The sequence below is a fragment of the Octopus bimaculoides genome, chromosome 25, assembly GCF_046866305.1.
Source record: "Octopus bimaculoides isolate indiv1 chromosome 25, ASM4686630v1, whole genome shotgun sequence".
Taxonomy (NCBI): Eukaryota; Metazoa; Mollusca; class Cephalopoda; order Octopoda; family Octopodidae; genus Octopus; species Octopus bimaculoides.
Window position 1 is genome coordinate 24,722,330 of NC_142952.1, and position 15,455 is coordinate 24,737,784.

Here is a 15,455-nt window from a genome sequence, read left to right on the forward strand (position 1 = left end):
CATCAATGTTGTGTGTTTAAAAAATGTTTTCTTTATGACTTTAGTGATACTAAAAATTCTATAAGCATTTTCTAATGGTCAGTTACTTTCCACCAACCTTGTGCGTGTGTATATATATATATATATTTCGTTTATATATTTGTTTTGCAAGATTTGATGTGAAATCGTGTGTTGAAACAGATGTTGTTGTACTTGGGGATGGTCATATTGCCAGTTTAGCCAATAAAAACAGTGCGTGTGTTTTTATTGGCTAAACTGGCAATATGACCATCCCCAAGTACAACAACATATATATGCTGGCCTCCTGATAATTAGTCGATATTAATTAATATATGATTAATTACCAGATTTTATAATAATATATATATATATATATATATATATATATATATATATATATATATATATATATATATATATAATGAAATGTTTTGCTCAAGGACACAAAACACTGCCAGGCTCGAAAATCGAACCCACGATATCACGATCTTGAGTACAACACTCTAGCTACTAGGTCATGCAATTTCACATATATTTATAGCGATTTGTTACTCATTCACTTAGGGTGTAAATAGGGGCGTATCGCGTCCCTGTGGCAGCAACCTTTATTTAATTGTGAGACAAGACCAGTGTGATTTAGTGTAATACGACTAACCCCTTTGAATTACAGGTACAATTCATCAGAGGGGCTTCTTTGGAGTTTCAAGATATATAGGTTTAGTTACAAGGCTGGGGTAGACTCGAGGCTACGGCAAAATACACTTGGCTACTAGAATCGAATTCGGAACTTTCCCGATTACAAAACGAAGTTTTTTAACCATTCGGCCAAAAATATAAAATGAATGACATGAGCAGATCAAGGCGAATCACATTGTTGAATAAAAGGTAAGCCAGATGTATAACTGGTACTGGCTTGAATTACTGTGGTGTAAGGGATACTACTCAACCGGATTACAAAACGAAGTTTTTTAACCATTCGGCTACACCTGTTAACTACAACAACCTCAACAACAAGTGTCAATCACGCAAAGCAGATGTCTAAAACGAAAATATCGATCTGGTCGATGAGAGACTGAGAAATAAATAGATAAAGGTATTATTAGAGTGACAGAGGCAGACATAGAGAACTGGAGTGGGGAGAATGACAGATAACTAGAAAGATAGATAGAGACAGAGAAAGAGAGGTGGGGGGAGAAAGAATGAGAGAGACAAAGAGATAGAGTGAGATTTGCAAAGCTAACCTTATAACAGTTTTCTCAACATTAGAAGCTTTTGTGTTTTTTGCTGTTGATATTTTTTTTGCGTTAGTGCTAAATTGCTTTTCATAAACCAATTTACGTGACGCGTTTTCTTAAGATTCACACCCGTTCATCCTTTTTGATACATCCATCCATACATGCATATATACATACATACATATACATACATATATATATATATATATATATATATATATATATATATATATATATATATATATATATGTATATATATATATATATGTATATATATATATATATATATATATATATATATATATATATATATATATATGTATGTATGTATCTATGCATGTATCTATGCATGTATATATATATATATATATATATATATATATATATATATATATATATATATATATATGTAAATATATGTGTATATATATACATATATGTATATATAAATAGATATATGGATAGTATGTACAAAGAATTTTTCGATATATATATATATATAGATAGATACATAGATATATATGTACATTTATATATGTATGTGTATGCCTGTACACATACCTACATATATATATATAAATATATATATACTCACTCACACGCGCACACGCGCAGACTCCCACCACACAAATACATAAAATACGCAACAATAGAAACTAGACATAAAAAAGGAACTCCACAAAATGAAATTTTTTATACATACAAAGAAATATACATACATAGATACGCACATACATGCATACATACATACATACATACATGCATACATACATGAATTCATGCATACATGCACACGTGCATACATAAACGCATTCATGTATGCATACATACATAAATACATAAAAACATACATAAAAACATACATAAAAACATACATAAATACATACATATATCGTGAATGCGTTCACTCATACATATATATACGTCTGAGTCGCAACTTCTTTGGGTGTGCATGTGTGTATGTGTGCGTACGTGTGTGTATGTGTGCGTGCGTGTGTGTATGTGTACATGTATGTTTATATGTGACGCATTAGCATGGCCAATTGGTTAAGAAGATTGATTCATAATTTGAAGTGACGTGTTCAATTATACAAAGCGTGGCGTCATATATACATATGTGTGTGTGTGTGCGAGCTCGCCTGTGTGTGTGTATATATAGTATTATGTAAAGTATATATAATATATATCATGCTTGTGGTAAGAAGCTAGCTTACCAGCCTCATGGTTCCAGGTTCAATCCCACTGCGTGACACCTTGTGCGAGTGTCTTCTTCTATAGCCAGGGTTGATCGAAGTCTTGTGAGCGGATTTGGTAGACGGAAACTGAAAGAAGCCTGTCTTATATATATATACATGTATGTATATATTTGTGTGTGTGCATTTGTGTCTGTCTTTGTCTCTCTAGTACCGCTTGACGACCGGTGTCGATGTATTTACTTCCCCGTAACATTGCGGTTCGGCAAGGAGACCGATAGAATAAATACTAAGCATTACACACTAAGTCCTGAGTCGATTTATTTGACTAAAAACCATTCAAGGTGATGCTCCAGCATGACCGCAGTGAAATTACTAAAACAAATAAAAGAATATAAGAATATATATATATATATAGTCTTTTCTACTCTAGGCAGAAGGCCCTAAATTTTGGGGGAGGGGGCCAGTCGATTAGATTGACCTCAGTATGCAACTGGTACTTAATTTACCAACCTATCTCTCTCTCTCTCTCTCTCTCTCTCTCTATCTATCTATCTATCTATCTATCTATCTTTCTATCTATATATATATATATATATACAAATTATAAGTATTACAGTTAAAAATTATTATTCAAAAGTAACAATTTACACCAGTGGCCAGCATGTGTAAAAAAACGTCCAAGGATTGCAATTATATTCAAATATAAGAGGAAAGTCAGCATATAAGGAAACCACCAAGTGGTTTCCTTACATGTAATCGTCAAAAATATAAAATGAATGACATGAGCAGATCAAGGCGAATCACATTGTTGAATAAAGGGTAAGCCAGATGTATAACTGGTACTGGCTTGAATTACTGTGGAGTAAAGGGGTGCTACCCAATCCTGTCATAATCATCGTTGAATGACTTACTCAGTGACTCTTCTCAGACCTGTTGGCTACGGAGTTACGTCAATGAGATAAGAGCCTTTTGGGTCAATGATCGAAAACCGATCGCGTCATATCGATAGCTGTGGATTGCTCTTTAAAGGCAGATGTAGGTGTAAACTTCATCAACGATCACTGCACTTTTGTTTTAAAATATCGGACACGTGATAGGTCGATACGTATTCCTATCCTATCAGAGACTCTTTTCCCTTTTTTTCTGTCTCAGATTATTCTTCATAATTCTTTCTATATAAAATTCTTTGTCTGTCTGATTGTCTGTCTGTTGTCTGTTTGTTTGTCTGTTGTCTGTTTGTCTGTCTGTTGTCTGTTTGTCTGTCAGTTGTCTGTTCCCTATAAATTCTCAAACGGCTAGACGAAATCAAATCAAATTTACCAGGTAATGAGTGTCAACATGTAATTTTTCTTTTATTTGGATTAAAACAATATAACATCGGCACTGGTTCGGTATTACGTGTTAAAAGCCGAAGAATAACATTTATATTGTAATGTAATATAATACTGATTCACTTTTATTCTTTCACTTTTAATTCTAATGTGATAACATTTTAATTTATACTGCAAACAAAAAATAAAGATGTATTACATACATACAACTGTTTACAAAAACAGATTAATGTATAATTTTTTTCTATGTTCATAATGTCTTGTTTACAATATTGAAAAATATAAGTCACCAAAGAAAGGACGTAATCTCTTCAGCAACAAATATAAAGCCAGGACGATTGTAGAAAACCGAAGGCGAGAGTCTCAAGAGAGAAGGGAGACGAGACTTTCCTAAGATCAGCAAACGCGTACTGCAGCACATCAAATGGAGTCTCAATACAGAAGGGAGAGGAGACTTACCCAAGATCAGCAAAGACATGATGCAGCACTTAATGTTGAATCATTAAAACAACGTTTTAATGATTAGACAGAGGTCCAATACAATAGCCCTCAAAAACAAACTACGTACAAATCAGTTCTTCACAACTCCTGGAGCTGCTTTCAGATATGATCCATCCCATTCTTATAAAAATGATAATTTTGTCCAAATTAGTGTGCTAAACTCAAATTGTCGCTTCTACAAAGCTTTAAAATTTCCAAATGAAACTAATGGCATGCGATGCTCAGGCGGTAACATAAGATTGCCAGTACTACCATCTCCTCCTCAACCCCTTATAGATCTTCTGGAAGGCACTTCCATCCAGTCAAAGGATTTTCTGAACAACACAACTCTGCATTTCAAATAACATCGTTTGGTGTATCTAAAGAGATAGTTGAACATGAATTTACGCCGAAGTTTAAGCTTTCAGGGGAAAGTCTATCATGTTATTGTTTCCCTGTTACCCACAAATGAAGAAATACTCTTCATCCAAATTTACTTCGTGAGGGATGTAGGCCAAGAAACCTGAAGGAGGTGTCAATGCTTCAGACGATGTGTCGTATTAGACGCAGCGCCGACTGCCGCAACGGAGAGTATATCCACTAACAACTTTTCAGTGCGTTCAAAAATCATATACCTCCACTCCCAATTTCTCATGACAGATTAGAGCCTAGAGTATTCCGAACGGACATATATGTTGCTCAGTCGAATTAACCCATCATTTACTCCAAAAATGTTTTGTTGTCAATGATGAACTTTCTCGTATCACATGTTTCAACGAAACTGTAATATAAATACAGACTATGCCATTTTAATCCCGAGCAACACCGGGTATCTCTAGTATTTCATATTATTTCATATCGAAAGATTTTGATTTACAGTTTTCAGATTTTTAAACTAGTTTTTACGAAATTCTTACAATTTCTCTTTGGTGCTAATCGTGTATCACCCTATTTCATTCCCCTTAGAAATCCTCAGCATGATTTAACCCTATAACTTAGTAACTAGCATCAATAACTTTGAAACCACCGCCAACAACAGTAACAGTAGCAATGAGAACAATAACACTGACAGCAAAAACGAAAACGACAATAATAATAACAATAATAATAATAATAATAATAATAATAATAATAATAATAATAATAATAATAATCATAATAATAATAATAATAATAATAATAATAATCATAATAATAATAATAATAATAATAATAATAATAATAATCATAATAATAATAATAATAATAATAATCATAATAATAATCATAATAATAATCATAATAATAATAATAATAATAATAATCATAATAATAATAATAATAATAATAATAATAATAATCATAATAAAAATAATAATAATAATAATAATAATAATAATAATAATAATAATAATAATAATAATAATCATAATAATCATAATAATAATAATAATAATAATAATAATAATAATAATAATAATAATAATAATAATAATAATAATAATAATAATGAAGTGATTTTAAATTCTCAAGCGCAGGAGAATGCTAATAATATAGCCTGAACAGGATAAGCTACCCCTATTTTGTAGAAAAAAGTGTTGGCGGCCGGCTACGAGACTCGAACTCACACCTCCGTGATTACGCGTCGCGGTGCTCTAAACCATTAAACTAATAATAATAATAAAAATAATAATAAAAATAATAATAATAATAATAATAATAATAATAATAAAAATAAAAATAAAAATAATAATAATAATAATAATAATAATAATAATAATAATAATAATAATAATAATAATAATAATACAAGTAGTAATAGCAATGACAGCAGCAACAAAAATAACACCAAGAACATGGACCACAGCAAAAGCAACAACAACAGCAAGAACAATGAAATCAATAACTACGATGTAATATCAGCACGAATTATTCATTATAACCTTTTTTTTATCTGACGTGGTTTCTCATGATATGATATGTGAAACCCCAGCTTGGGCTGGAAGAAACTTTCTCAAAGTGAAAAAAGAGTTTGAGAATAATATTTGTTGCTTTTTCTTTTGCAGTTGATGTTCAATAATTGCTATCTCTCTCTCTGTACGGGACGAAACATAGGCACGCACATGTGCACATACACGCGCACACACACATATTTGCAAACGAACACTCACACGCACACACATTCACACAAACACATGCCCACTTTCACTTACACATGTATACACACGCAGAGACACGCAGAGACACGCGCATATTATCACTCGCGCATATAAGCATACACACATAGTATGGCATACATGCATGCAAGCATACATATTTTCCCCATACATATACACATAGCAACAAACACATGCACACATATATACATACATACGTACATAGTAAAGCATACAAACGCACATATTCAATCAACGTTCAACAATAGATTCTATAATCACACGTACACATTCAAATACGTATACAACACAAGAACGACGACGACAGCAAAAAATAAATAAATAGAAATAAAAACACAAAAAAAGTATCACAAAAGCAATTACAAGAATAAGAAGATCAACAGCAACAACAACAATAACAACAACGGCCACAGAACATACTGTGCAGCAAAATAGACTCAATATGGATATGTAATAGTAAAAGTGAATTAGATGAGTTTAGTTATTCCACGATGCAAACTTAATCCCGTTGAGAAAAATCATCCTGTATACATTAGATAGTTAATTCGGGTTGTCCGCTTTCTTAACCAAACAAAGCGGGTATTAATGGTGGATGCTGAGTGGTGTTAGGAGGGAAAATAATATTCTTTTGTTACTCCGTTCTTCCGTCCCTACGTCCACCCACGACGCCCCGGGCCATGCCTGCCAGCGATTCCAAACTTTAAATGGGAATTAATCATAACGAATAGAAAAGGAAAGGAAAGATATTAATGTTTGCAATAATCTGTGTTAAATCTGCTGGAGTTCATACACACGCACAGTTGGCACAGACAAACATACATGCATATGTAATACATACATACGAATATATATATATACACACAAACACACACACACACACACACACACACACACACATGTTTATCCGAACGGTAGCTACATAGATATATGTCAATATTTACACTGAGAGATACAACATACACATTTGGAAATATGTGGGGGGATCTCGACCACACAAGCTTTTAAATATTCACACACGTATTGTTTTAAGTAATTACACATACAATCGGACATTCGGAAACGCACAAGATCTGCCATGTGACTTACACATACATATATTCATAGAAACACACACACGCGCGCAAACTTGCACATATTATACAGATATTCGCATTCAAAGAACGTCCAATCATACAATCTGTCCTGATACAAACGCATACATCTATTTACTTATGCACACACATGTATCCAATCAATGTTCATGTGGTCTATCACGTTACACATACGCTACCTAAACACACACACATACTCATAGACACGCATACACAGGTACATTCGGAAGGCAGCAAGAATTAAATCACACACATATATACGGTAGCACACAGACATACACATACATACGCACGTCAGCATTCACTCGCGCACGTTGTAACAAACGGTAGAATTTCCATAACCATATGGTTCCGGGTTCAGTCTCATTGCATGGCGCATTGGGCAAGTGTCTTCATCTGTAACCTCGGGCCGACCAAAACCTTGTGATTGGATTTGGTATCTGTGTATATATGTGTGAGTTTGTGTTTGTTTTTGCCCCCCACCGCACCGCTTGACAATTGGTGTTGGTGTGTTTACCTCCCAGTAACTTAGCGGTTCAGCTATAGATACCGATAGGATAAGTACTAGGTTTAAAAAGAAAATAAGCATTGAGGTCGAGGCATTCGACTAAAGATTCTTCAAGGCGGTGCCCCAGTATGGCCGCAGTCTAATGACTGAAACATATAAAAGATAAAAGATAAAAGATAAATATGATTGCATCAAACACGCATATACACATAAACACACATACACAAATACACGCACATACACACACACATACATATACACACATCCATACATACATACATACACACATACATACACACACATACACACACAAACACGCATACACACCTACACACACACAAACACGCATACACACCTACACACACACAAACACGCATACACACCTACACACATATACAAACACATACGCACATACATTCACGCACATACACACACACACATACACACACATAAACACACACATACATAGACGCATTCAACTAACGTTCAAACAAATTTTATTATGACATATACACTCATAAACACACATATAGACACATGCACACACGTACACTTACACATAGACACACACATACACAAACACATACAAACACATGCACGCACATAAACACACATATACGTTGTCATGCACACATATATGGACACATAATCAGATATGCGTAAAAAGTATCAAATCACACACACACACACACACACACACACACACACACACACGCACACTATCACATCGATGCACAACACTATCAGATGCACATATTCAACAGAGACTCCCCTCTCCTACCACACAGTTTATCCCAGTTCACACACATACCTATACACGCACATTAACACACAATCAAACTATAAAAAGCTATCTAGCACACACACACACACATACACACACACACACACACACACACACACACAGACACTCAAGCAAATACTTACTCATACTCAAGCACACACGCATACTATACTATCATATGCTATCACACACACACATACACACACCTACATATACGCATACACATAAATTATCACACGTACACTATCACCCAACGTTCAAACCGTTGAGTGTATCACTGCACATACACACACACACTCACACACACGCGCATACACACACCTACGCACATACACACACATACACACACATACGTATATATATATATATATACACCTACGCACACGTTCATCAATAAAAGAAATCAATCAGTATTTCATTACAGCGAAATGCAGTAAAGATGGCGGAGGCGATAGTGAAAAGACAGACGGTTTGAAATGGAGATTTAGTGTAGTACCAAGATGGCGGTGACATTGAAACGGTGAAACAGAGAGACACCATGTAACAGATAGAGTAGCGTCTATGTATGTCACTTCACCTTCTTTGTACGTCTTTTTATGCCTTCGAATGTCCTTTTTCAGGACTCGAGTTTAAACAACAACAACATCAACAAAAATGATGATTTCAAATTTTGCCACAAGGCCTGTAATTTCTCGGGGTGCAGAGGGGGTTTAATCGATTACATCGACTGCAATACTTGACTGGTATTGATTTTTATCGACCCGAAAGTTTGAAAGGCAAAGTCTACCTCGACGGAATTTGAACTCAAATCGTAAAGACGGACGAAATACCGCTAAGCGTTTTGTCCGGTGTGCTAACGATACCGCCAGCACGCCGCCTTAACAACAACAGCAACAACAACAACAACAACCATAATAATAATAATAACAATAACAATAATAGCTGTACTGGCCATTAGGGTCCATACAGAAAATATAAAATGTCTTATGTTACTTGAGTAACAAAACGTATAGTGAACTTCTGGCTGCGTTCATTGCTGCTGCGTTCATTGCTGCTGCGTTCATTGCTGCTGCGTTCATTGCTGTTGCGTTCATTGCTGCTGCGTTCATTGCTGCTGCGTTCATTGCTGCTGGGTTAATTGCTGCTGCGTTCATTGTTGCTGCGTTCATTGCTGCTGCGTTCATTGCTGCTGCGTTCATTGCTGCTGCGTTCATTGCTGCTGGGTTAATTGCTGCTGCGTTCATTGCTGCTGCGTTCATTGCTGCTGGGTTCATTGCTGCTGCGTTTATTGCTGCTGCGTTCAGTGCTGCGGCGTTCATTGCTGCTGCGTTCATTGCTGCTGCGCTCATTGCTGCTGGGTTCATTGCTGCTGCGTTCATTGCTGCTGCGTTCATTGCTGTTGCGTTCATTGCTGCTGCGTTCATTGCTGCTGCGTTCATTGCTGCTGCGTTCATTGCTGCTGCGTTCAGTGCTGCTCCGTTCATTGCTGCTGCATTCATTGCTGCTGCTCACACCGTCCTCGTCGTTGTTGTTGTTGTTGCTTTCTACTTTTGTTTTGTGAGGCGTAAAGGTGGAGGCAGCGTTTGTTTTGCTGTTGTTGATAAATAAATTTTTTTCTGATCTGAAAACCAGAGAAGAGAAGAAAGCAAACAAACAAAAGCAACCAACTCACATTTGTAATAATGAAAAGCAATTTGCACTGCAGTCATTGCTCCGCCTTCTACTCATTTCTCTTGCTACTTCCACCACTTTCTTTTCTTCGCCGTCCTCTCCCTTCTCTACCTCCTCCTCTTCGTCTCATGATGTCATTTGTGAATTTGATCATGTTTTAAAGTAGTTTTATCATTTTCTTCTGCTATCCTTTTATTTGTTTCAGCCATTCAACTGCTGAAGCACCCACCTCGAAGAATTTTAATCGAACAAATCAACCTCTGTACTTACTCTATCCGCTTCTTTGGCCGAACCGCTTGATTACGGGATGTAAACACAACACCAATTGTGGTAGTGGTGGAGGTAAACAGACTCAAGCATACACACAACACACACACACACACACACACACACACACACACTATATATATATATATATATATATATATATATATATATATATATATATATATATATATATATATATATATATATATATATATATACACATATACTTGGGTTGGACAAAATATTGGAAACACCTAGCATCATACCAACATAATTTTGAAATATCTATAAAACCGTCAAAACCTTGTTTGTTTTTGGTTGTTTGATTTTTATTAGTGTTGCTTAGTATGTTTTGCTAAAATTGCTGTTTCTTTTCAGACATCATCAGAAAAATGTAATTAAAATTCATTGAAATGACAGATCTATCGGGCTTTCAAAGGGGTCCAATTGTTGGCGTTCGTATGGCAGTCGCTAGCGTAACGATAACAGCCGAAATGTTTGGTGTATCAAGAAGTACTGTCTCGAAAGTAATGACAGCCTTCGAGAAAGAGGGTAAAACCTCCTCCTTGAAACAAAACTCCGGTAAATATTGTTCAGCAAATTTAATTATGGAACTTTTCTTCTTTATTTACATATTCCCTCCAGATGAGTCATAGCAATCCTAATATTATCTATAATAATAATAATAATAATAATAATAATAATAATAATAATAATAATAATAATAATAATAATGATCCTTTTCTACTAAGAGAGACAAGGCCTGAAATTTGTGGGAGGGGACTAGTTGATCACATCGACACCGAAAGGATAAAAGGCTAAGTCGACCTCGGTGGAATTTGAACTCAGGGCATAAAGACGGAAGAAATACCCCTAAACATTTTACTCGGATTGCTAACGATTCTACCAGCCTTCCAATGATGATGATGATGATGATGATGACAATGACGATGATGATGACGATGATGATGATAATGATAATAATAAACAAATAAAATTTTGCTCTGTTTTGGTATCTTTAATATCATACAAAGTAAAAGAAAAAAACAATGCTAGGCTTCTATTTACGGTAATAGCATGCCTGAAATTGATTATGGTCAAAGCCCGGAAGATCTTTCAACGGGTTACTGTCAACAAAGTCCCAGTCGCCACAACCATCTCGATCAGGGCAGTCATGTTCCTCGGGATCAAAATAGTATAGGTCAGTGTATTGGCTAGTCTTAGTTGTTCTTTCGCCGAAAGAAGCGAATTGAAGTCGCCGACAGACAGGTGGCACTCCCATTAATTTCTTTCGACATTCTTTGACCAATGTTAACGAATCTACACCTTTGTGGTTGGGTGTCAATGGGTTTATTCCGGATTTGACAAGCAAGGAAGCTACATCCAGATGCTTATTTTGAACAGCGTGGTGTAAAGCTGTGTTACCGAATATATCTTGTTGGTGCAAGCTGTATTTACTTCTGGATAGCAGTTCTTTAGTGAAGTCTATATCAAACGTGGCAGCCATTAGTGCTGTTTTCCTTTCATTGGTGCAAGCATCGACATTAGCTTCATAGCTCAAGAGTATTCGGGCCATCTGTAAATTATTCTCTACTAAGGCCTTAATCAACGCTGTTGACCCCCACCATCCACGGGCATTGATATTGGCACCGAAGGCCAAGAGCATGTTTGCAGCTTTGCGATTGTCTTTGACGACGGCTGCCCAGAAAGGAGTTACCCTTTCCGAGTTGTAGAAATAACACCTCTGGTCGATTAGACACTTACAGTGTGTGATAAGGTATTTGGTTATGACTGTATTGTTAGTAATGGCAGCATAAAACAATGGTGTGATGCCGTTGTATCGAACACTAGTGAGTAACTTCCGGTCTTCTGCAGCGTAGTGGTCCAGGAGTACCATGAAGGACAGTTGATGGTTTTCGTAGAGGAAATTGTGCAATTTTTTAACGATATTTTCTATGGTTTGGCGCTGCACATCCATTTTTGCTGAAGAATTTCTCTGCATGAAGAAAAAAAAGAAAAAGTCAAATACATATGTATAGTATCTGATAGAATGTTCACGTCTTACACGGTCATGAAAATTAATAAGTCATGAGGAGATAAGGCAAGCTGTTATTAAATGGTATGGAAGACCTAACAGATGTTATTTGTGCTACAGGCGCTTTACCATTGGATCAAAGGAATATTTCGAACTTCACTATCCATTTTTGAAAATCTATTCTTACTATCAACATACAATTCTGAATAGTAAGAATAAAGTTTCTAAATTGAAGAGAGTCATTCAAAGTATTGCTTTTGTCTAGTGGTAGAACTGTGGAGGCGCAATGGCCCAGTGGTTAGGGGAGCGGACTCGCAGTCATAGGATCGCGGTTTCGATTCCCAGACCGGGCGTTGTGAGTGTTTATTGAGCGAAAACACCTAAAGCTCCACGAGGCTCCGGTAGGGGATGGTGGCGGAACCCTGCTGCACTCTTTCACCACAACTTTCTCTCACTCTTACTTCCTGTTTCTGTTGTGCCTGTAATTCAAAGGGTCAGCATTGTCACACTGTGTCACGCTGAATCTCCCCGAGAACTACGTTAAGGGTACACGTGTCTGTGGAGTGCTCAGCCACTTGCACGTTAATTTCACGAGCAGGCTGTTCCGTTGATCGGGTCAACTGGAACCCTCGACGTCGTAAGCGACGGAGTGCCAGCAGTGGTAGAACGCTTGTCATTATGGGAACATGTAGACTTGAGTCTCTGTGAGAGCCTTCAATTTTTTCTGCCCAAAGGGAATTTTAATTCAATATTTACAGGGTGATATTTATAACTTTATCTGCTTCAAGTAACACCGTTCTAAAAAAATATTTCCCTTTCTTTCGAAGTTTCAAAATTCTTATGTCATCAACTATATCTCTCTGTATGCATGTGTGTGTGTGTGTGTGTGTGTGCGTGCGCGCGTATACAGGTGTTAAAAGTAACTGTGCAACAAATATCTGTGTTTTACGTGTTCCATGTTTTAAGAAAATAAACTTCAATTTCGTGAATTCGATATCTCGTCTGCAACTGAATGCGAATTATTTTTTACTTGTTTCTTTTTTTGCAAACACATTAGAGCTGTAAAATGCAATTACATGCATGCACGCATATATTGCATACATACATACATACAAATAGATAGACAGACAGACAAACATACATAAATACATACATATATATATATATTTATATATACATACACATTCTTACACATACACATGCAAACATTTTTATTGACGTCTATGGAAGAAATGAGTACATTGTCAATGCACATACATATATATATGGATACATACTTTATATTATATTATAGTGTATATATATATAAATATATATACGCACACACCACGCACACACCACACACACACACACACACACACACACACACACACACACACACACACACATACATACATATTACACACAAGGTTTTCAGGCTAAATTTAACAATTTTTATGTCTCCATTTTGTTTTTCAGGAATAATTTGATGTATTGGTGAACAGTCAACAGCGTTGAAGATCATAAAGACGCAGAGATTAAAGTTGTAGTTAAGAAAAAGTTATCTGACATGGAAGAATGGAAGCCACCTGAATACTGGAAAAGAGTTCTTCGTATCATGATGATTCGCGCCGGGTATCAAAATGCCGACACCATGACTGCTGCTCTGTGAATATTGTAAACGCTGTGAGACGGGATGCAGACATCATAAAACCCAAGTTACCCCAGACTGCGATGGTCTTTGAGTATGTTTCCCGTGAGGGTGACGTCAGACCGATCCACATATTTGAACAGACGACTATATAAATCTCTTGTAGACTGTGGTCACAGCTTTACTCGAGGGGATTGCTGCTAGAAGACCATTTGTGTGGTAGTAGGATTCGACCCCTTGTCATACCTCCGGAAAGAGACAGTAGCAGTTATTGGAGAATTTCTACAATTTCATCAGCCCTGATTTCTGGCATCCTAATTCCTTCATTTGTAAGCCCATGGGTTACTATGTGTGTTGGGAGTGGTTAAGGAAGATACTAAGCACTCTACTTGCAACAGCGAAGTTGAACTGGTGACCAAGATCAAAGACGTATTCGAGGATCTTCGCCGGGACAAATTGAGGAACGTATGCGGAAGCTTCCGTCGTGGAAGCTGGGGAAGGCTACTTTTAGTAATCTTCCAGTTGATATTTTTTGGATGGGGTTTTGTGTTTTCTTTTTACTATACAAACTTTCAAATTTAGCTCGAACATCCTGCAAACGCCTGCGTACAAATGTCTGTCGGGCATGTGGAAGGCAGTGTGATTCAACACGAGGACTTAAACGACACGCAAAGGTACATGGAGCCCAATTACAACAACAGCCAGCTATTGCTAGTAAAAGTTTTGGATGCGAACTCTGTGCAAGACATTGTAGATCTTTGGCTGGACTAAAAAGTCACATTCGATCACAGCACCGTTAAGTTAAGCGTGCAATGGCCATACTCGATAACGAGGGGGCAGCCATCATCATGTATGTATGTATGTATGTATGTATGTGTATATGTAACACATGTATGTATGTATGCATCTCTCTCTGTCTCTCTCTGTGTATATATATATATATATATATATATATATATATATATATATATATATATACATATGCAGTATGTCACTTTTATTAGCGTTTAATCGCGAAATAAAATATAAAATATTTAATTAAACTAGATCGTCTTGTAAATGTATTACATT